The 20,709-nt window shown below is 48.6% G+C and overlaps 1 protein-coding gene and 1 pseudogene across 3 annotated transcripts in view; one reads left to right on the plus strand and one right to left on the minus strand.

Annotated features, from left to right (window-relative positions):
• The window catches only part of gwl (serine/threonine-protein kinase greatwall), a 267,750-nt gene that overhangs the window by 37,828 nt on the left and 209,213 nt on the right, over positions 1-20,709 (plus strand). The gene's annotated exons all lie outside the window — the stretch shown is intronic.
• On the minus strand, positions 18,741-18,913 carry LOC146201411 (U2 spliceosomal RNA; annotated as a pseudogene).

The following is a 20,709-nucleotide window of genomic DNA, read 5'->3' on the forward strand; positions in this document are numbered from 1 at the left end:
GTTTATATTTTTCCTGCTCAGCGCATTACCAATGGGACGGCACCGACGCAATCGCCAGCTGGCAAAACAAAACGCGAAAGCGTACGATCGCTCAGGAAGCGCGACGTTTACACACAAGTGGTCCCGTGTTTCAGGCTTCACTCGCGCGAGCCAGGGGTGCCGTTTTTAATGCGATGCTTTTGTGGTATTCGAGTGGAAAGGCGCGCACCGCACCGCCGGCTCTCGAGTGAACGTAAATATCCCTGCAGCTCTCTCGGCGAGCTGTAAGTAAGGCGACAATAAGGCACATCCCACACTGTCGGTTCTAAAGTTGACAGAAACATTGCCGCAGCACATGGTGTTTGTGTTGATGAGAGTGGTAGTAATAAATTCTCTACTTTTACCACTCTGCTTACGACCAGCGAGTCCGGACACCACCTTTGTATATCTTGCTGCGCTGTGTCCCCTTGCACGTGTATACATTGCTGGTGAAAGTAACGTTCTTGTGTGTTTGGTGATTCGTTTTGTCTCGCCCCTGATTTTGAGAGGGTATCTATGCACCATCTCCACAGGGGGAAAGGGCGAATGACTGCATGGAAGGCACACGGTGGTTGCGAGGGATCAATCTCTAAGGTGCCGACGTGCCATTGGCTTTTTCAAATGTTGCTTTATCATTCTGATTGGCTATGAAATTGGTCCTCAGGATGCTGAAAATGTATACTCAAGGGGGCCCGGAGGAGGACTGACTGCCGACTTAAGACTGAGGAAGGAAGTTGTGTTTACCCGTGCAGTAAAGTGTTCGTAGGGCCCAAAAACGGTGTCCCATCCATTTCAGGAACACCACATCATCCTTCCTGAAGGATAACTCGGAGGAACCACAGCACACTGAGATATTGCGTAGTCATTGATAAGACAGATGATTTCAAGTGGGCTCAGAGTGATGTTAGCCATGATGGAGGAGTGGCTGTCATACGATGTAACATATTATTGAAAGAAGCTGTTGTGTTGTCCGACACTACCTTGCAAGGAATTCCGAACGTTGCGAACAGTCATCGGAGGTTGTCAATGACTGCTGCCGAAGTAGTCTGTCGCATTTCCTTTATCTCAACCCCCTTTCTGTAGGCATCTACGAGCACAAGGAAAGTGCAGCCTTCAATTGGGCCTGCAGAATCAATGTGCAGGGTGTGCCAAGGTGTGTGTGGCTTTTCCCATTCTGGGAGAGGAGCTTTCGGTGGATTGCTCCGGCTGCTTTGGCAAGGCCAACGTATTATTCGCAGAGACGATGTTGGTGGCATAGTCTTTTGTGGCCCCAAAATGCCCAGTAGCGGTCGGTGATCCGTTATAAACATTACCTTTTGGCTGGCAATGTACTGATGAAAATGTGTCGCTGCGTAGACGATGGCTAGCCCTTCTTTGTCCAGTTGCGCGTAGTTGTGCTCCGCTTGTGACAACGTAGGTGAGACGAAGGCGATCGGGGCCTCCCTTCCTTGGTCGTCAGTCTGCGAGGCAGTTCGTGAACTGCTTCGTTCAGTGGCAGGCGGCTTAGCGCGTCGGCATTCTGATGTTTAGTCCCATTGCGGTAGACCAGGTTGTAGTCGTACGCTGAAAGCTTGATGCACCAATGTATCATTCGTGGAGACAATGTCGGTGGCATAGGCTTTTGTGGCCCCAGAATGCCCAGTAGCGGTCGGTGATCCGTAATAAACATTACCTTTTGGCCGGCAATGTACTGGTGAAAATGTGTCGCTGCGTAGACGATGGCTAGCCCTTCTTTGTCCAGTTGCGCGTAGTTGTGCTCCGCTTGTGACAACGTAGGTAAGACGAAGGCGATCGGGGCCTCCCTTCCTTGGTCGTCAGTCTGCGAGGCAGTTCGTGAACTGCTTCGTTCAGTGGCAGGCGGCTTAGCGCGTCGGCATTCTGATGTTTAGTCCCATTGCGGTAGACCAGGTTGTAGTCGTACGCTGAGAGCTTGATGCACCAATGTATCATTCGTGGAGACAATGTCGGTGGCATAGGCTTTTGTGGCCCCAGAATGCCCAGTAGCGGTCGGTGATCCGTTATAAACATTACCTTTTGGCCGGCAATGTACTGATGAAAATGTGTCGCTGCGTAGACGATGGCTAGCCCTTCTTTGTCCAGTTGCGCGTAGTTGTGCTCCGCTTGTGACAACGTAGGTAAGACGAAGGCGATCGGGGCCTCCCTTCCTTGGTCGTCAGTCTGCGAGGCAGTTCGTGAACTGCTTCATTCAGTGGCAGGCGGCTTAGCGCGTCGGCATTCTGATGTTTAGTCCCATTGCGGTAGACCAGGTTGTAGTCGTACGCTGAGAGCTTGATGCACCAATGTATCATTCGTGGAGACAATGTCGGTGGCATAGGCTTTTGTGGCCCCAGAATGCCCAGTAGCGGTCGGTGATCCGTTATAAACATTACCTTTTGGCCGGCAATGTACTGATGAAAATGTGTCGCTGCGTAGACGATGGCTAGCCCTTCTTTGTCCAGTTGCACGTAGTTGTGCTCCGCTTGTGACAACGTAGGTGAGACGAAGGCGATCGGGGCCTCCCTTCCTTGGTCGTCAGTCTGCGAGGCAGTTCGTGAACTGCTTCGTTCAGTGGCAGGCGGCTTAGCGCGTCGGCATTCTGATGTTTAGTCCCATTGCGGTAGACCAGGTTGTAGTCGTACGCTGAGAGCTTGATGCACCAATGTATCATTCGTGGAGACAATGTCGGTGGCATAGGCTTTTGTGGCCCCAGAATGCCCAGTAGCGGTCGGTGATCCGTAATAAACATTACCTTTTGGCCGGCAATGTACTGGTGAAAATGTGTCGCTGCGTAGACGATGGCTAGCCCTTCTTTGTCCAGTTGCGCGTAGTTGTGCTCCGCTTGTGACAACGTAGGTGAGACGAAGGCGATCGGGGCCTCCCTTCCTTGGTCGTCAGTCTGCGAGGCAGTTCGTGAACTGCTTCGTTCAGTGGCAGGCGGCTTAGCGCGTCGGCATTCTGATGTTTAGTCCCATTGCGGTAGACCAGGTTGTAGTCGTACGCTGAGAGCTTGATGCACCAATGTATCATTCGTGGAGACAATGTCGGTGGCATAGGCTTTTGTGGCCCCAGAATGCCCAGTAGCGGTCGGTGATCCGTTATAAACATTACCTTTTGGCCGGCAATGTACTGATGAAAATGTGTCGCTGCGTAGACGATGGCTAGCCCTTCTTTGTCCAGTTGCACGTAGTTGTGCTCCGCTTGTGACAACGTAGGTGAGACGAAGGCGATCGGGGCCTCCCTTCCTTGGTCGTCAGTCTGCGAGGCAGTTCGTGAACTGCTTCGTTCAGTGGCAGGCGGCTTAGCGCGTCGGCATTCTGATGTTTAGTCCCATTGCGGTAGACCAGGTTGTAGTCGTACGCTGAGAGCTTGATGCACCAATGTATCATTCGTGGAGACAATGTCGGTGGCATAGGCTTTTGTGGCCCCAGAATGCCCAGTAGCGGTCGGTGATCCGTAATAAACATTACCTTTTGGCCGGCAATGTACTGGTGAAAATGTGTCGCTGCGTAGACGATGGCTAGCCCTTCTTTGTCCAGTTGCGCGTAGTTGTGCTCCGCTTGTGACAACGTAGGTGAGACGAAGGCGATCGGGGCCTCCCTTCCTTGGTCGTCAGTCTGCGAGGCAGTTCGTGAACTGCTTCGTTCAGTGGCAGGCGGCTTAGCGCGTCGGCATTCTGATGTTTAGTCCCATTGCGGTAGACCAGGTTGTAGTCGTACGCTGAGAGCTTGATGCACCAATGTATCATTTGTGGAGACAATGTCGGTGGCATAGGCTTTTGTGGCCCCAGAATGCCCAGTAGCGGTCGGTGATCCGTTATAAACATTACCTTTTGGCCGGCAATGTACTGATGAAAATGTGTCGCTGCGTAGACGATGGCTAGCCCTTCTTTGTCCAGTTGCGCGTAGTTGTGCTCCGCTTGTGACAACGTAGGTGAGACGAAGGCGATCGGGGCCTCCCTTCCTTGGTCGTCAGTCTGCGAGGCAGTTCGTGAACTGCTTCGTTCAGTGGCAGGCGGCTTAGCGCGTCGGCATTCTGATGTTTAGTCCCATTGCGGTAGACCAGGTTGTAGTCGTACGCTGAGAGCTTGATGCACCAATGTATCATTCGTGGAGACAATGTCGGTGGCATAGGCTTTTGTGGCCCCAGAATGCCCAGTAGCGGTCGGTGATCCGTTATAAACATTACCTTTTGGCCGGCAATGTACTGATGAAAATGTGTCGCTGCGTAGACGATGGCTAGCCCTTCTTTGTCCAGTTGCGCGTAGTTGTGCTCCGCTTGTGACAACGTAGGTGAGACGAAGGCGATCGGGGCCTCCCTTCCTTGGTCGTCAGTCTGCGAGGCAGTTCGTGAACTGCTTCGTTCAGTGGCAGGCGGCTTAGCGCGTCGGCATTCTGATGTTTAGTCCCATTGCGGTAGACCAGGTTGTAGTCGTACGCTGAGAGCTTGATGCACCAATGTATCATTCGTGGAGACAATGTCGGTGGCATAGGCTTTTGTGGCCCCAGAATGCCCAGTAGCGGTCGGTGATCCGTTATAAACATTACCTTTTGGCCGGCAATGTACTGATGAAAATGTGTCGCTGCGTAGACGATGGCTAGCCCTTCTTTGTCCAGTTGCGCGTAGTTGTGCTCCGCTTGTGACAACGTAGGTGAGACGAAGGCGATCGGGGCCTCCCTTCCTTGGTCGTCAGTCTGCGAGGCAGTTCGTGAACTGCTTCGTTCAGTGGCAGGCGGCTTAGCGCGTCGGCATTCTGATGTTTAGTCCCATTGCGGTAGACCAGGTTGTAGTCGTACGCTGAGAGCTTGATGCACCAATGTATCATTCGTGGAGACAATGTCGGTGGCATAGGCTTTTGTGGCCTCAGAATGCCCAGTAGCGGTCGGTGATCCGTTATAAACATTACCTTTTGGCCGGCAATGTACTGATGAAAATGTGTCGCTGCGTAGACGATGGCTAGCCCTTCTTTGTCCAGTTGCGCGTAGTTGTGCTCCGCTTGTGACAACGTAGGTGAGACGAAGGCGATCGGGGCCTCCCTTCCTTGGTCGTCAGTCTGCGAGGCAGTTCCTGAACTGCTTCGTTCAGTGGCAGGCGGCTTAGCGCGTCGGCATTCTGATGTTTAGTCCCATTGCGGTAGACCAGGTTGTAGTCGTACGCTGAGAGCTTGATGCACCAATGTATCATTCGTGGAGACAATGTCGGTGGCATAGGCTTTTGTGGCCCCAGAATGCCCAGTAGCGGTCGGTGATCCGTTATAAACATTACCTTTTGGCCGGCAATGTACTGATGAAAATGTGTCGCTGCGTAGACGATGGCTAGCCCTTCTTTGTCCAGTTGCGCGTAGTTGTGCTCCGCTTGTGACAACATAGGTGAGACGAAGGCGATCGGGGCCTCCCTTCCTTGGTCGTCAGTCTGCGAGGCAGTTCTTGAACTGCTTCGTTCAGTGGCAGGCGGCTTAGCGCGTCGGCATTCTGATGTTTAGTCCCATTGCGGTAGACCAGGTTGTAGTCGTACGCTGAGAGCTTGATGCACCAATGTATCATTCGTGGAGACAATGTTGGTGGCATAGTCTTTTGTGGCCCCAAAATGCCCAGTAGCGGTCGGTGATCCGTTATAAACATTACCTTTTGGCCGGCAATGTACTGATGAAAATGTGTCGCTGCGTAGACGATGGCTAGCCCTTCTTTGTCCAGTTGCGCGTAGTTGTGCTCCGCTTGTGACAACATAGGTGAGACGAAGGCGATCGGGGCCTCCCTTCCTTGGTCGTCAGTCTGCGAGGCAGTTCGTGAACTGCTTCGTTCAGTGGCAGGCGGCATAGCGCGTCGGCATTCTGATGTTTAGTCCCATTGCGGTAGACCAGGTTGTAGTCGTACGCTGAGAGCTTGATGCACCAATGTATCATTCGTGGAGACAATGTCGGTGGCATAGGCTTTTGTGGCCCCAGAATGCCCAGTAGCGGTCGGTGATCCGTTATAAACATTACCTTTTGGCCGGCAATGTACTGATGAAAATGTGTCGCTGCGTAGACGATGGCTAGCCCTTCTTTGTCCAGTTGCGCGTAGTTGTGCTCCGCTTGTGACAACGTAGGTGAGACGAAGGCGATCGGGGCCTCCCTTCCTTGGTCGTCAGTCTGCGAGGCAGTTCGTGAACTGCTTCGTTCAGTGGCAGGCGGCTTAGCGCGTCGGCATTCTGATGTTTAGTCCCATTGCGGTAGACCAGGTTGTAGTCGTACGCTGAGAGCTTGATGCACCAATGTATCATTCGTGGAGACAATGTCGGTGGCATAGGCTTTTGTGGCCCCAGAATGCCCAGTAGCGGTCGGTGATCCGTAATAAACATTACCTTTTGGCCGGCAATGTACTGGTGAAAATGTGTCGCTGCGTAGACGATGGCTAGCCCTTCTTTGTCCAGTTGCGCGTAGTTGTGCTCCGCTTGTGACAACGTAGGTGAGACGAAGGCGATCGGGGCCTCCCTTCCTTGGTCGTCAGTCTGCGAGGCAGTTCGTGAACTGCTTCGTTCAGTGGCAGGCGGCTTAGCGCTTCGGCATTCTGATGTTTAGTCCCATTGCGGTAGACCAGGTTGTAGTCGTACGCTGAGAGCTTGATGCACCAATGTATCATTCGTGGAGACAATGTTGGTGGCATAGTCTTTTGTGGCCCCAAAATGCCCAGTAGCGGTCGGTGATCCGTTATAAACATTACCTTTTGGCCGGCAATGTACTGATGAAAATGTGTCGCTGCGTAGACGATGGCTAGCCCTTCTTTGTCCAGTTGCGCGTAGTTGTGCTCCGCTTGTGACAACGTAGGTGAGACGAAGGCGATCGGGGCCTCCCTTCCTTGGTCGTCAGTCTGCGAGGCAGTTCGTGAACTGCTTCGTTCAGTGGCAGGCGGCTTAGCGCGTCGGCATTCTGATGTTTAGTCCCATTGCGGTAGACCAGGTTGTAGTCGTACGCTGAGAGCTTGATGCACCAATGTATCATTCGTGGAGACAATGTCGGTGGCATAGGCTTTTGTGGCCCCAGAATGCCCAGTAGCGGTCGGTGATCCGTAATAAACATTACCTTTTGGCCGGCAATGTACTGGTGAAAATGTGTCGCTGCGTAGACAATGGCTAGCCCTTCTTTGTCCAGTTGCGCGTAGTTGCGCTCCGCTTGTGACAACGTACGTGAGGCGAAGGCGATCGGGGCCTCCCTTGCTTGGTCTTCAGTCTGCGAAAGAGCCGCGCTGACTCCGTACGGAGATGCGTCGCAAGACAAAAGCAGTGGCTTCCCTTTGTCGTAGCGGCTGAGGACTGTACACCTTCGAAGCAGGTTTTTCAGGGCGTCGAATGCTTGCTGATGGCGTGGCGACATGTCCATTTCACATCTTTCCAGGAGCAGCTGGTATAAGTCGTTTTTCGCAGTAGCTCTTTGTTCTTAGAAACGGTCGTAGAATATTAAGAGTCCGAGAGACGCCTGTAGCTCCTGCTTGTTTGTTGGTGCCCGTGCTTTGGTGATCGCTCGCACTTTGTCTTCGGTCGGGTGGATGCCTTCTGCATCAATTTGGTGTCCCAGAAATTGCATCTCTGACACCGCAAAACGGCATTTTTCTTTGCTTAAACGCAAATTTGCATTCGCTAGCCTTTCAAGAACGTGCTCTAGGCACGCTGCATGCTCTTGTGGCAGTGCCACTGATTATGACATCGTCCAGGTAGACACAAACTCCTGGGATTCCCTAAAGTACTGTCTCTATGAACTTCTGAAATATGGCGGGGGCCGCAGCTACGCCAAAGGGCAATCTCTTGACCTTGTACAGGCCTTTCATAGTGTTGATTGTCAGTAATTCTGACATCAGTTCGCTCACCTTCAGGTGAGGTCTAGAGTGCTGAAGACTCTTGCACCGCATAGTACATTGAACACCTCCAGGTGTCGGCAGAGAGTAAGACAACGCTTTAGTCGCAAGATTAACGGTGCTCCGGTAGTCTCCGCAGAGACGTATGGTTCCGTTCATTTTGCGAACTACAACCAGTGGTGTGGCCCATTGTGAATGTTGTGGCGGCTCGATGACACCTTGCTGCTCCAGTTTGTCCAATTCCCTTTCAACTGAAGCTCTGAGCGCAAAGGGTACCGACCTGGCCTTCAAAAACTTCGGTTGCTCGCCGCTTAACTCCAGTGTGACTGGGGGCCCTTCATTTCCTGGAATCTCTTCAGAGAATACTTTTTCATATTTCTCCTGCAATTGTTCAATGATGTTGTGGCTCGGCGTTTGGTGCATACCGCATATCGTCACCCCTAATGGAGAAAACCAGTTCTTCCCTAGAAGGCTTGATCCTGATCCCTTCACTACAAGCAGAGCTAGCATATGGGTCTGGCCATTGTAACCGACCCTCACGTTGGCAGAGCCCAATAGTGGCAGGTTTTGTCCTGACCACGTTCGCAGGTGCGTGTCGTCTTGTTGCAAGGGTGGTGCGTTTGATGGCCACAAAGTTCGAAACGTGTCTTCACTTATTAGAGTACAGGCCGTGCCGGAGTCCACTTCGAACTTAATCAGCTTGTGATGTACTGCGACTTCGGTAAAAATCTTCGGTCGCGTGCCGAGATTCACGGTGTTTAGATCATACAACACTGATGATACTGCTGATGTTGCTCCTTAGACATTGGATGGTGGCCTATTCTCTGAGGCGTCGAAGCTGTGGTTAGGCTGAGAAGGCGATTTAATCTTGGCATGCTTCCGCTTCGTAATGCACGCTTTCTCAATATGCCCTTGCTTGTGGCAAAAATTACACGTGGCTGACTGTAATCGGCATTCGTGGGCGTTGTGTTGGCCGTCACACCGCCAGCAGCGTTGTACATTTTTGACCGATTTTGCAACAACAGAAGGTCTGCATACCGGGTTCCTTGTTTGATGTACCGGCTCGGTGTTCCGACGTATCTCTCTTTGCTGGTGACCGGCGCTCTCCGCTCATACGGTGATGTCGTAAACTCTGTCGAACTTGAGATCTCTCTCAGCGAACAGGCGCTGTTGTAGTGACTCGTCACTTCCGTTCCGTTCAGTCGTTCAGTCGTGTCCGACTCTTCGTGACCCTATATACCATGTCACACCACGCTTTCCGGTCTCTCACTATCTTCCTAACATCACATAACTTCATCTGCAGTGCCCCAAGGATGCCATCTAACCATCGCGTTCGCGGACTAAGTGACTCGTCACTTAGTCCGCACACAAATCTGTCACGTAACATGACTTCCAAGGGAAGCATGGTGGTGTTAAAAGCGGCGTCTTCTTCCTGCTCGGTAGCTGTCCTGGCTATGGTCAGCATCCTAAAATTGCAGTCAGCTGCAAGCTTCTTGAGCGCTGCTATGTAGGCGCTCACAGCTGATCCCGCTGTGATCAGCTGTGGATCCCGCTAGAAGGCTGATCCAGCTGATCAGCCTTCCAGCTGATCTCGTCGCTGGAAGCGGGCTCGGCTGTAAACTTCTGATGGCCTCGGGTCGTAGTGCTTTTGAAGTGCTGCAACGATGTCTTCGTAAGGCACTTCTGCTGGTGTGCTTGGCTGAACAAGGGCGCAGACAGTGTCGTAAGTCTGCTCCCCGCACGGCGTTAGCTGGTTGACCCTCTTCAAGGCTGGGTCTGTGATGCTGTTAGCCTCAAAGTAGAACTTGAGGCGTCCAACCCACGACGACCATGATGGGCCGTTGAATTCTGATATTAACCTTCGCGTAGCCATGGCTTGTCAATAGCGTTGCGTAGCGCGGGTCAAATCCCATCCTCATCGCCACTGTCGTGTTTGTGCGTTTTCGATGTAGTAAAGACGTATGCGCTACTGTTAAGCTGTTAACTTTGTTTATTCAATGCCGAAAGTTGGGCGAGTTGGTTAACATTCATGATGGAAAATAGCGCGAAAGTACACGAAGGACGGAAGGAAGTAAGACACGGACAAGTGCTAACTCGCAACTGCAGGGTTTATTGCTGAAGCACGCAAAAATACAGGTCACATGAAAAAAATAACAGAAAAAACAAAAGGAGAGAGAAGAGAGAGAGAAAAACAGCCTCCTAAATGGGAAGCTAGGTCATAACATAGGCAGTGACACACAGTAACACGTGCCACTCACTGCTGAGGTGGAAAAAAAAAAAAATACAACTAAGTATAGATAAGTAAAGTCAATGTAAAGTAGAGTCTAAGAAATCAAATTCGCAATCTACCAAGTTAACCGACGGTTCGCTGACACACAAATTTTGACATTTTTTAATATGGTAAGCCTCCATAATTTCCCGAACCAGTTTGTCACGATGTCCAAAAAGAACAGTGGCCATAGAAAAAAGCGGTGTGCACTTTTGTTTCCCCTTATGGTTCTCTTTAATGCTACAAGCGCGGCAATGCTCCGGAAGATTCCCAGACTGTTCTTTTAAGGAGTTGTGGTGTTCCCCTAGCCTAACGTTGAGACACCGCCCCGTTTGTCCTATGTAAACGCCTCCACAAGACAAAGGCAGCTTATACACCACGCCAATCCCACAGGGTACAAATGGCGAGCGGTGTTTAACGGAGCAACCACGCCTCTTTTTCTTGTCGCCGCCAGTTTCCTGCCGATTTCGAACATGTGAGCACAAACTGTTCAATTTTGTCGGTCCAGAAAAAACCAAGGAAACACCATAGCGGCTTCCCACCTTCTTTAGTCCGTGTGCCATCCTATGGACATACGGCACGACGGCAACCTTTTGACGCTCCCGTGTAACAAGTTTCGACTTATGGCCTGCCTTAATCCAATGCACCAGTTTTCCACAAGTCATCTTAATAACATGCATGGGATAGCCAGATTCCTTCAACCTGTTGACCTGTGCAAAGACGCTCTTTTGTAAGGAATGAATACAGGATTTTGTGATGGCTGCTTTGAGACAGGACGTCGCGATACCATTCTTAATAATTTTTGAATGTCCAGAGGCAAAATTAAGAAGTGCTTTGGCAGATCGGGGGCTGTAAGCCCAACAAACGTGATCCCGGCATACGGACAAGGATAAGTCGAGGAACCGTAGTGCCAAATCTTTAGGCTGCTAAACGGTGAACTTCAAGCCTGAGCTGCAATCTATAAAAACCTTCAAAATGTCAGGAATGCTATGATTTAGATCAGACTGAACAGCAAACACTAGGTAGTCATCCACATATCTGCAAATATTATAAACCAATCCAACTGAATTATGAAGAATGTTCCTGTCCACCTGTGTGAGAAAAATATTGCTTAGTATGGGGGCAACGCACGAACCAATACAAACACCAGTGCGTTGAATGTAGCAGCTTCCTTCCCAACCGATAACTGTAGATGATAAATAAAAGGACAGAATTTCCATGAATGAGTCTACAGACACACCGCAACTGTTCACAAAGGTGAGTTCATCGTTATCATTCATGATACAACCCTTAACACTTTTCATTAACTCATCATGAGGCATAGAATAATACAAATCTTCGACATCAATGATAAAAACACCACACTGCTCACCACACTATTCACCAGATAAGAGGGTGCGACCAGTGTCGGCCGAGGTGTAGGCCAAACTGCCGGGCGAAGAACGGAGGGAAGGGAGGCCTGAGATGGGGATGGGGATGGGGCTTGCTTCCCAGAGCTAGAGGAGAAGCGAAGAAGCAAGAATGTGGGGTGAAACATAGAAGCCCATTTGTTGGATGCAAGACAGGTGCTGTGTACAGGCTTCCACTCTCTTGTGGAGCCTGTTGTATAAGACAAACAGGACGATGTATTAATAAGAGACTACAGGAACACCGGAACAACTTAGAAAGTGGAAAGGACAAAACGTTTCTGGTATCACATCGCCATTCATGTGAAATAATGAAGGAGGAGAAGAAGAAGTGCACTCCTAAGTTTGACAAGGTTAGGATTTTGTATCGCCACAAAGAGAAGATGACGAGAGAGAGAGTGGAATCATTTTATTTCAACGGACAATAAGTGTGTCAGCAAGACTTCTCTTGCTCTTTCAAGCAAAGAAATGTCTTTTTTAAGTGATTTTTTGTGCAGCAGGTGAACACAGGGGTTGTTTCACGTGATTGTTTCGTTTTCTTCATGTTTTTTTTTTTCTGGGCCTTGGAGTAAAGGGCTTAGGCATAGTTGTGAGTCAGCGCTAGTACTGTGGCTTTCTTTTATCTTGTCCTTTGTCTTCGTGTTCGCGCTGTTTAAATTAATAATGAATAAGTACCAACTCGCCCAACAAAGTATCTTGGTAAGCTTATAGGATGTAGCGAGAATGGCCTCACTCATGGCTCGGAGAAGCTATCAACAGAGGATGATGAAAGTGTACGCAGTGGCTGAAACAAGACGGGAAAGGCAGCAGGCAACATAGATACTCAGTGTCCCTCGAAGAGCTCACGACTGCAATTTCTGGGGAGTACATGCGAGAGGAAGACGCCACAGCAGTAATTCGAGCTGACACGGCGACCTCTGTAGACCCTATGAAAGAGGCAGAGCTGCAAAACGAAGAGCTTATTTCTGGTGTTATTGAACAAGTTATACCGTAACACAGCGAGCATTTATGCAGCTCCCTTGAGAGGATAGAGCTGCCCATTGAGAACTCTGGGAAAACGGCGGCCGCTGTTTCACAAACACAGGAAAAAACAAAGGCCAGTGTGCAGGAAAAGAACACGGTAGAAACTGAGTGTTTTGTTGTGATGAAAAGAGGCTCAACGTTGCAGCAACCAAGCTGTTCAAGGTGGCTGTGCTACTGATGTGAGTTTCATGCCACCTGTGGCATTGTGCAGTCGGACTACAGCAAGGGCTTGAAATCGGAGAGGGCACGGTTCGATCGGGGTGATGCTTATTTCGTGCAGATGGCTTATGCTGCGCATGATGAATTCCTCACACGGGGGACGCGTATTTGATCCTGGTGGAAGCACCGATTTTTTGGCTACGCTGACCAGGTATGCTCCGTTGACTGCCTTATTATGTAGAGATGGTGAGTGCTGTAAGTGGCATTGCGCTACTAACCTTGAGATGGAGGGGGTGGTTGTGTTAAAGTGTTTGCATCAAGGATGTGCGTATAAACTTTGAGATGGAGCTGTGAATTTTCAGCATTGAACTGACCATTTTATGCTGATGAACAAGGTTATTCTTACAGTGAAGTGTGGCAAAGCCACAACAAGTCCTTCGTTCCGGGGAGCAAGGCTCTAACAACCAGATGGCGTCCTGCACCCAGTCTGCGGGGTGCCAGCTGTTCGACCTTGTATATCAAACCCTACACAACGGCCACCAAGAAGAAGAGCGAGCCTTATGAAGTGGGCCTAAAGCCAGAGGTCTAGCAGGAACTGGATGAAACCATCAGTGCCGTGGGCATTGAGACTGTCATTGCACATCATGCAGATCAGCGATAAGGGATTGATGTACTATGGTCACTCAGTCTCGACGAATCAGCATGGTCTGTTGCTGGGCATATAGGAGAAGAATGCCAGGAAGAACTTGGGCTCAGAGTGTGGGTTACGGTGTACGATTAGAATCTGTGCTGCCACACCACTCCTTGCTCTGCACTGTTGGTGTCCCTGTCCCAGAAGTTGGAAGCCAGTCTTCGTGGAGCATGTCATCATTGACTGACTAGAGTCCCGATCAAGTTGTCAGTGCCAATTTCATCATGGTGGCCATTGATGTGACACCGCCCTAGCTTCGATTTACTTCTCACCTCAGGGCGCGGAGCATGTTGCAGATTCGGCAAGAATCTGCAAGCCGAACGATAAGGAAGAAGTTTTGAGCTACTGTGCGCGGTAGACACCAAGCGCTATGTTGGCGTATCTATAGCCGGAGATTAAACGCATTCCGAGGTGTCCTGTTGCCTGCCCTCCTTCTTCTACACATGGGTATGTGACTATTGGCGAGCGGCACCTATGGTTTCAGTGGCCTCCCTGTCACTGGATGGTCTCCACCGGCTTCTGTTGCATTTCTGTGGGTTATGATGTTCCCCGCCTATTATTTGTCACATTACTCACAGCACCTTTTGACAGTGCCATAATACAAAGTTTAATGCAGCATAATTTTATACAAGCAAACACAAGTACATTCGACGTCATCCTTGTGTAGAGCGCTTGGGAGACACATGTCCCTGCAAATAAGTCCATATATCGCTGCAGCTGGTAGGTTCTTGTGGCAAACGTGATGCCACAGATGGCCGCAACCAAGGTTGACACTAGCACCTAGCCCAGAAGTCTGGAGCTTTATACCCTCTTTACACGGCCGGCTTAACCACGGTTAACCGCCTATCGTGGTTAGCTGTGCTTACACAGCTTGCCGCTGTTCTCGGTTACGGCCGCCATTGCCCATAAAGTTCGACAAAAGCATTTGTTGGGCGAGTTGGTGTTTTTGATGATCCGTAACTACAATGCAAACGACAGGACAGAGATGAAGAAAGGACACCACAGAGCGCTGACTCACAACTAAAGATTTATTGGATGCCAGCAGCTATAAATACCTCCCTGGCGGCCAGAAAGAATACAGTCAACACTTGCAACGTGAATTACAACTAGAATACCAGGCACGTATCTCCATGCGAATCACATGCGATTGAATACAACATAATCAGTGAGCAGGTACTTGTCAATATTCGCAGTCAAGGTACCGTCTTTCTTTTTCTGACAACGCGACAGATGAAGCACTGATGCATTCTTCCGAGAGCCTTCCTATTAAGTGAGCTATTATCTCCCTTGTTAACGAGTCACGGTTCTTTCCTAACACTGTACATTCCTTATAGTTTGGCGCACAGACGTTGGTATCATCGTCATCTTCATTGTCTTTGCAGTGCCTGCAGTGTTTCTCCACGTGGCCAGTGATAGCGACTGAATCTGAATCTGAAACTGAATCTTGTCAATTGACGACCTTTTTAGAGTGAAAAGTTCGAAAGATGTTATCACGTTCCTAGAAAGTAACTACAATAGGAAGCTTCTTGGATTTTCAGTCGATGTAAAGGATTTATTACACCATTCCTAAAGCAGAAATTTTGTCTTCTGTCAACGACCTGATTGATGAACATGGTGCTGTCGCATTCCAGGATGAGAGCGGAATTTCCTCTACTGGTTTCCTTGAATTGTTGTCACTCTATCTCGTGCCAGCTTTTGCGGAATGGAATGGCGATGTTTTTATTCAGAAAGAGGGGATCTGTATTGGTTCATGTCTAGCGCCTTTCCTTAGCTACGTGTTCCTAGCTGCACGAGACAGAAGGATGAAAGAGCGATTTGAAGGTTCCAGAGTTTGTAGCATTTTTAGATTTGTTGACGACTGCTTCGTGTTTTTAGATTGTGACAACCTTGATTTCAAGCAGCAGTTCCCTGACGTCCTTTCGGTGTTCTCAGAATGCCTCACACCATTGGTTTTAACACACGAAGTACCATTGAATGATTTTATTAGGTTTTTAGATCTCTCGCTTCATTTCATTCCATCTCATGTTTGTTGGGCTTATGAGCCCTGTGCTTTTAAGCTCATCTTGCCTTTTTCATCAGCTCACTCTAAGCTGGTGAAGAGAGCAATTGTACATACTGTTTTAGCAACACAGTGAACAAATCCTGTGAACACATGATTGAGCATAGCTTCAGCAACCAAGTAGACCGCCTGGCAAAGGCTGGCTACCTGTCTGAATTATTAGTTTCCGTGGCAGGAAACCTACAGAAAAAGTTAAAAGCAAATGGAAAAAGTGAATGTATGAAAGAGAAGAAGAAAAGGAAGAATTTGTGTTGCCATATCTTCGCAAAGTGTCGCACAATCTAAAAAGAATTGGCAAACATGCAGACGTTGATGTCGCCTTTTCTGCGCCCAAACGATTTTCCAGCCTGATTAAGAATGTAAATTCTGAGAACAAAGAATTGCGCAAGTGCCCGATAAAGCACGCTAAACAATTCGTGTCTTTCCAGAAAGGGGTGGTATTTCGCTGCCACTGTCTTGTGGTAAGCGATGCATCGGCCAAACTGGCCGCTGTATTAATGAAAGACTCAAGGAGCATGAGTATAATTTTTCACGTGTCGCTATCACTGGCCACGTGGCGAAACACTGCAGGCACTGCAAAGACAATGAAGATGACGATGATACCAACGTCTGTGCGCCAAACTATAAGGAATGTACAGTATTAGGAAAGAACCGTGACTCGTTAACAAGGGAGATAATAGAAGCTCACTTAATAGGAAGGCTCTTGGAAGAATGCATCAGTGCTTCATCTGTCGCATTGTCAGAAAAAGAAAGAGGGTACCTTGACTGCGAATATTGACAAGTGCCTGCTCACTGATTATGTTGTATTCAATCGCATGTGATTCGCATGGTGATAAGTGCCTGGTATACTAGTTGTCATTCTCACATGTAAGTGTGGATTGTATTCTTTCTGGCCGCCAGGGAGGTATTTATACCTGCTGGCATCCAATAAAACTTTATTTGTGAGTCAGCGCTGTGTGGTGTCCCTCCTTCGTCTCTGTCCTGTCGTTTGCGCTGTAGTTATGGCCCATAAAGTACAACCGAAGCGATGAGGTGATCTGCGGAATGAAGCAGCATTTACAAATATCTTATTTATAACGTTGTTTTCGGAGTGCCGTCCTTCAAGGCGTCAGCGCGGTCAAGCTACGCACGATGGCAGCACCTCATCGACCACCATAACACCGCCGCGTTGGCCCCTCCTCCCGCCGAAATAAAGCGTGCTAAATTTATTGGCATCTGGAATACTGAACCGAATATCAGGAATGAATCACTCTTGAGGATCACTGACCAGCGGCAAATTGCTGGCAAGACCGATAACCGCGACACTATCAAGTTTCTGCTCAAGCCAGCTGCCGCCGGTGCATTGCGGCTCACCGCTCTGTTTATACTAGCTCTGCGATTAATGCTTTGCCAAAGTTAATCATATCATTATTTTACGGTGGCAGAATAGGATTCACAATAAGGAAGTTTTATGAGTACATCATTTCAACAACGTTGATCAGTTCCAAAGCACCGCCCGCCACGGCTTCGATGAGAAATAATTTGGGCCTATCGACGACTAGGGGGTTACCCTGCCGTTGTTCGCCGTGCTCGCACGCTTCACCGCCGCGGTAAGTGTAACGTACTTCAGCCTGCTCGCAGCATCCCGCGCCGCAAGCGTTGCAAACTTGTGCACTTTCATGATAAAGCTAATACCACGCATTTTTTGAAGTTCCGCGCTCAGCACCAAGTCGCGCAAACAATACTGCAGACGGGGCTTCAGTACGCAGACGCTTGGCTGTAGGCCGTAACCGAATACGCCGGGCGGCACAGTAGACACCGCCTATTCAATATGGGCAAAGGAGTACACTGTTGAAGCAGACACGCTCGTACGCTTCGCGCACTTGGCTGCCGACGAGCAGCCTCCATCAACAGACGTCGCCATAACCTCGGTTAACAATGCAAACCGAGGTCGCCAAACTTGGTTTGCGATAACCGCGGTTAGGGGTGTAACCATGGTTTGGTCTGCCGTGTAAATGTGCTAACCACGGTTTTGCATAACCGCAGTTACGCTAACCATGGTTAACTCTGCCCGTGTAAAGAGGTTATCAGTTTAATTTCGGCTTTTGTAGCCCGATACGTCTTGCTCTAGCGTTCGACACAAGGGAGACGCCGACTGTACATGTATTACAGCAGTTCCGCAAACATTTAATTAGATCTTGGAAAAAATGAAATTTTTAGTGAGTCTGTTCTGCATTTACTTCTTTTACTTTTTAAGTCTGCATTTACTTCTTTTACTTTTTAAGTGTGGGGTCCCTTCTTGTCTGGCGGCAATAAATGATGGTCACCATCAATACCAGTTATAGAATGAAATATGTTATGGAAGAATTTCAGCCTAAGTATGTATCTACGTTTCTCTAGTGAAGCCCATCCTAACGATTTCTGCGGGGTTGACGCACTAAAATTCTGGCTGCAGTTATTTAAAACAAAACGAACAGCTAGGTTTTGGACCTTACCTAACTTATCAATCTCAATTTTAATGCTACGCTCCATACTGTGCACACTTACTCTAGTGTAGGCCTTGCATATAACAATTCTTCAATTTTTAAAGGAAAACGTGCGTGAGAAACTTAAAACACTACCTGCTTTTGCAGTGATATAATTAGTGTGCCTATGCCACACAGTTCATTAGTTAAATAAACACCAAGATGTTTGTAGTCAGTGACAGACAACAAATGTACTGAGTTAATACTATAAACGAAATTACAATACAACTTTTTCTTAGTAAAACAATTATGGACAATTTTCCGGAGATAATCGTCATGCCCCATTTATCACACCAGTCAGTGATCTCGTTATGGTTACAGTATAGAGCGTCATGGTCAGCAGTATTAGCAACAGTTCGGTTTAAAACACAATCATCAGCGTGAATAGTCTCAGTGTAGATGATATACCAGCAAAAATGTAATTTATAAAAATTGCGAACAAAAGTTATCTTCGCGGGACACCTGAGGTGAGAGCAACTTCTTCCGAGCTTTCACCACTAACCACCCTTTGTTTTCTTAAATGAAGGTATGCTTTGATCCGTGCTATTACTTTACTGTTAATGTTATACAGTAGAACCCCTTTATAGTAGCAAAAATTTTTACTATCAAAAGTCTTTACTATAGCAAAAGTCTTTACTATATCAGTTGTTGGTGATGACATGGTCCTGAAGATGCTAGTTAAATGGCCGTTTATTGAACACTTCTTGTTACTTAATGAAAAAAAAACACCCTGAAATAGCTTCCATCTCTCTCTTACCATCTCTTCATGCAATTGTTTTCAGTTACAAACATTTTTTACATCTAGTGGAAGTGCAGTACTGGGTCGACCTGTGGCGGAGGTGGGGCAAGCCCCGAATGCTCTGTCGCGCTACAAAAATCAGTTTAATATCATGGGTACAATTAGAACCCGTAACAGATATTAAGCTGTTAAGAACAGAGTGTTTTTCAGAAATGTTTTGTACATTTCCTAGCAGTTTTATTGCAGACACCTACCGTTGTTCATTCCTTTTTAGGGGAAATCTCATCTGTAAAGTTTATTGCTGCTGTGGGGTGAGTGTGTTGTTGTGCATGTAGGAAGTCGTTCCAACTCGAGCTGCTGAAATCTACTGAAGTGTGAGCCCTTCAATTTGCAGCTACGTGTTTAGCATAGACTTCACGAGAAGCTGCGATGGTGTCGCTCACCGCCAGCTTCTTGAAGAGACGCATGTAGCATTTGCTACAGAGGCGTCTCATCACTTTCTCATTGTTGGGGTCCCGGGAGCCCAGGGCCCCAACAACGACTGCCTCGATGCTGACCCGCTGCAATTTCCGGAGCAGGTATTGGCGAACGGGTTCGTACTTGGCGACCTTACTCTCCCGCGCAGCATCGAAGGCGGTTTTACGATTGTCAAAGGGACATGTGACATCAATGACAATCGCTGTTTCCTTGCGCGCCAGAACAAGATCTGGGCGGAGGTTCGTGTCACCCGCGGCCGGTTCTTGTGGGTGATGGTGAATCGCTTCTAGGCGTTTGTCTTCAGCCAGTCGACGATCCGGTTGTGTCGGCTGGTGTAGGCGACGCTCTGGTGCATTCAGTGGTAGAGAACATGGGGGAGGGATTCTTTGACTTGCCCGCATCTCCGACACCGCTGGTCAGCAGCGACATCCCACGGCCTGGCTCCATTGAGGGGCAGCAGGTTCAGCCTCGATTCATTACGAAAAAGCATTTGACTCAGTTGAAACATTGGCGGTGATGCAGGCATTGCGAAATCAGGGGGTAGACGAGCCATACGTGAAAGTGCTGGAAGATATATATAGTGGCCGCACAGCAACCATAGTTCTGCATAAAGAAAGTAACAAAATTCCCATAAAGAAAGGTGTTAGGCAAGGAGACACAATCTCCCCAGCACTATTCACAGCTTGCTTAGAGGAGGTATTCAGAGACTTGGAATGGGAGCAGTTAGGGATAAGGGTAGATGGAGAATACCTCAGTAATCTGCGATTTGCTGATGACATCGCCTTGTTAAGCAACTCGGGGGATGAACTGCAAATAATGATTGATGACCTAGACAGGAAAAGTAGAAAGGTAGGCTTGAAAATCAATATGCAGAAGACTAAGGTAATGTTCAACAGCCTCGGGAAGGAACAGCAGTTTACATTAGGTAGCGAAGTACTGGAAGTAGTAGGCGATTATGTTTACTTAGGACAGGTAGTAACCGCAGATCCGGACCATGAAAAGGAAATAACAAGAAGAATAAGATTGGGATGGAGCGCATTTGGCAAGCACTCGCAGATTATGATTAGCAGCTTACCGGTATCGCTCAAGAGGAAAGTATACAACAATTGCATCTTACCTGTACTCACCTATGGGGCTGAATTGTGGAGGCGAACCGAGAGAGTTCTACTTAAGTTGAGGACCACCCAGGGGGCTATGGAACGAAAAATGGTAGGGGTAACACTAAGAGATAGGAAGCGTGCAGAGTGGGTCAGAGAAATAACTTAAGTTACCGGCATTCTAGTGGAAATTAAGAAGAAATGGGCTTGGGCAGGACATGTAGTACGAGGAGAGGATAACCGATGGTCACTTAGGGTAACAAACTGGATTCCAAGAGAAGGAAAGCGTAGCAGGGGGCGGCAGAAAGTTAGGTGGGTGGATGAGGTTAAGAGGTTCGCGGGGGTCAAGTGGATGCAGCTAGCACAGAACCGGGTTGAGTGGAGAAATATGGGAGAGGCCTTCGCCCTGCAGTGGGTATAGTTAGGCTGAATATGATGATG

Source organism: Amblyomma maculatum, chromosome 2 (assembly GCF_055883805.1).
Source record: "Amblyomma maculatum isolate TAMU_Amacu chromosome 2, ASM5588380v1, whole genome shotgun sequence".
NCBI classification, from domain to species: Eukaryota; Metazoa; Arthropoda; class Arachnida; order Ixodida; family Ixodidae; genus Amblyomma; species Amblyomma maculatum.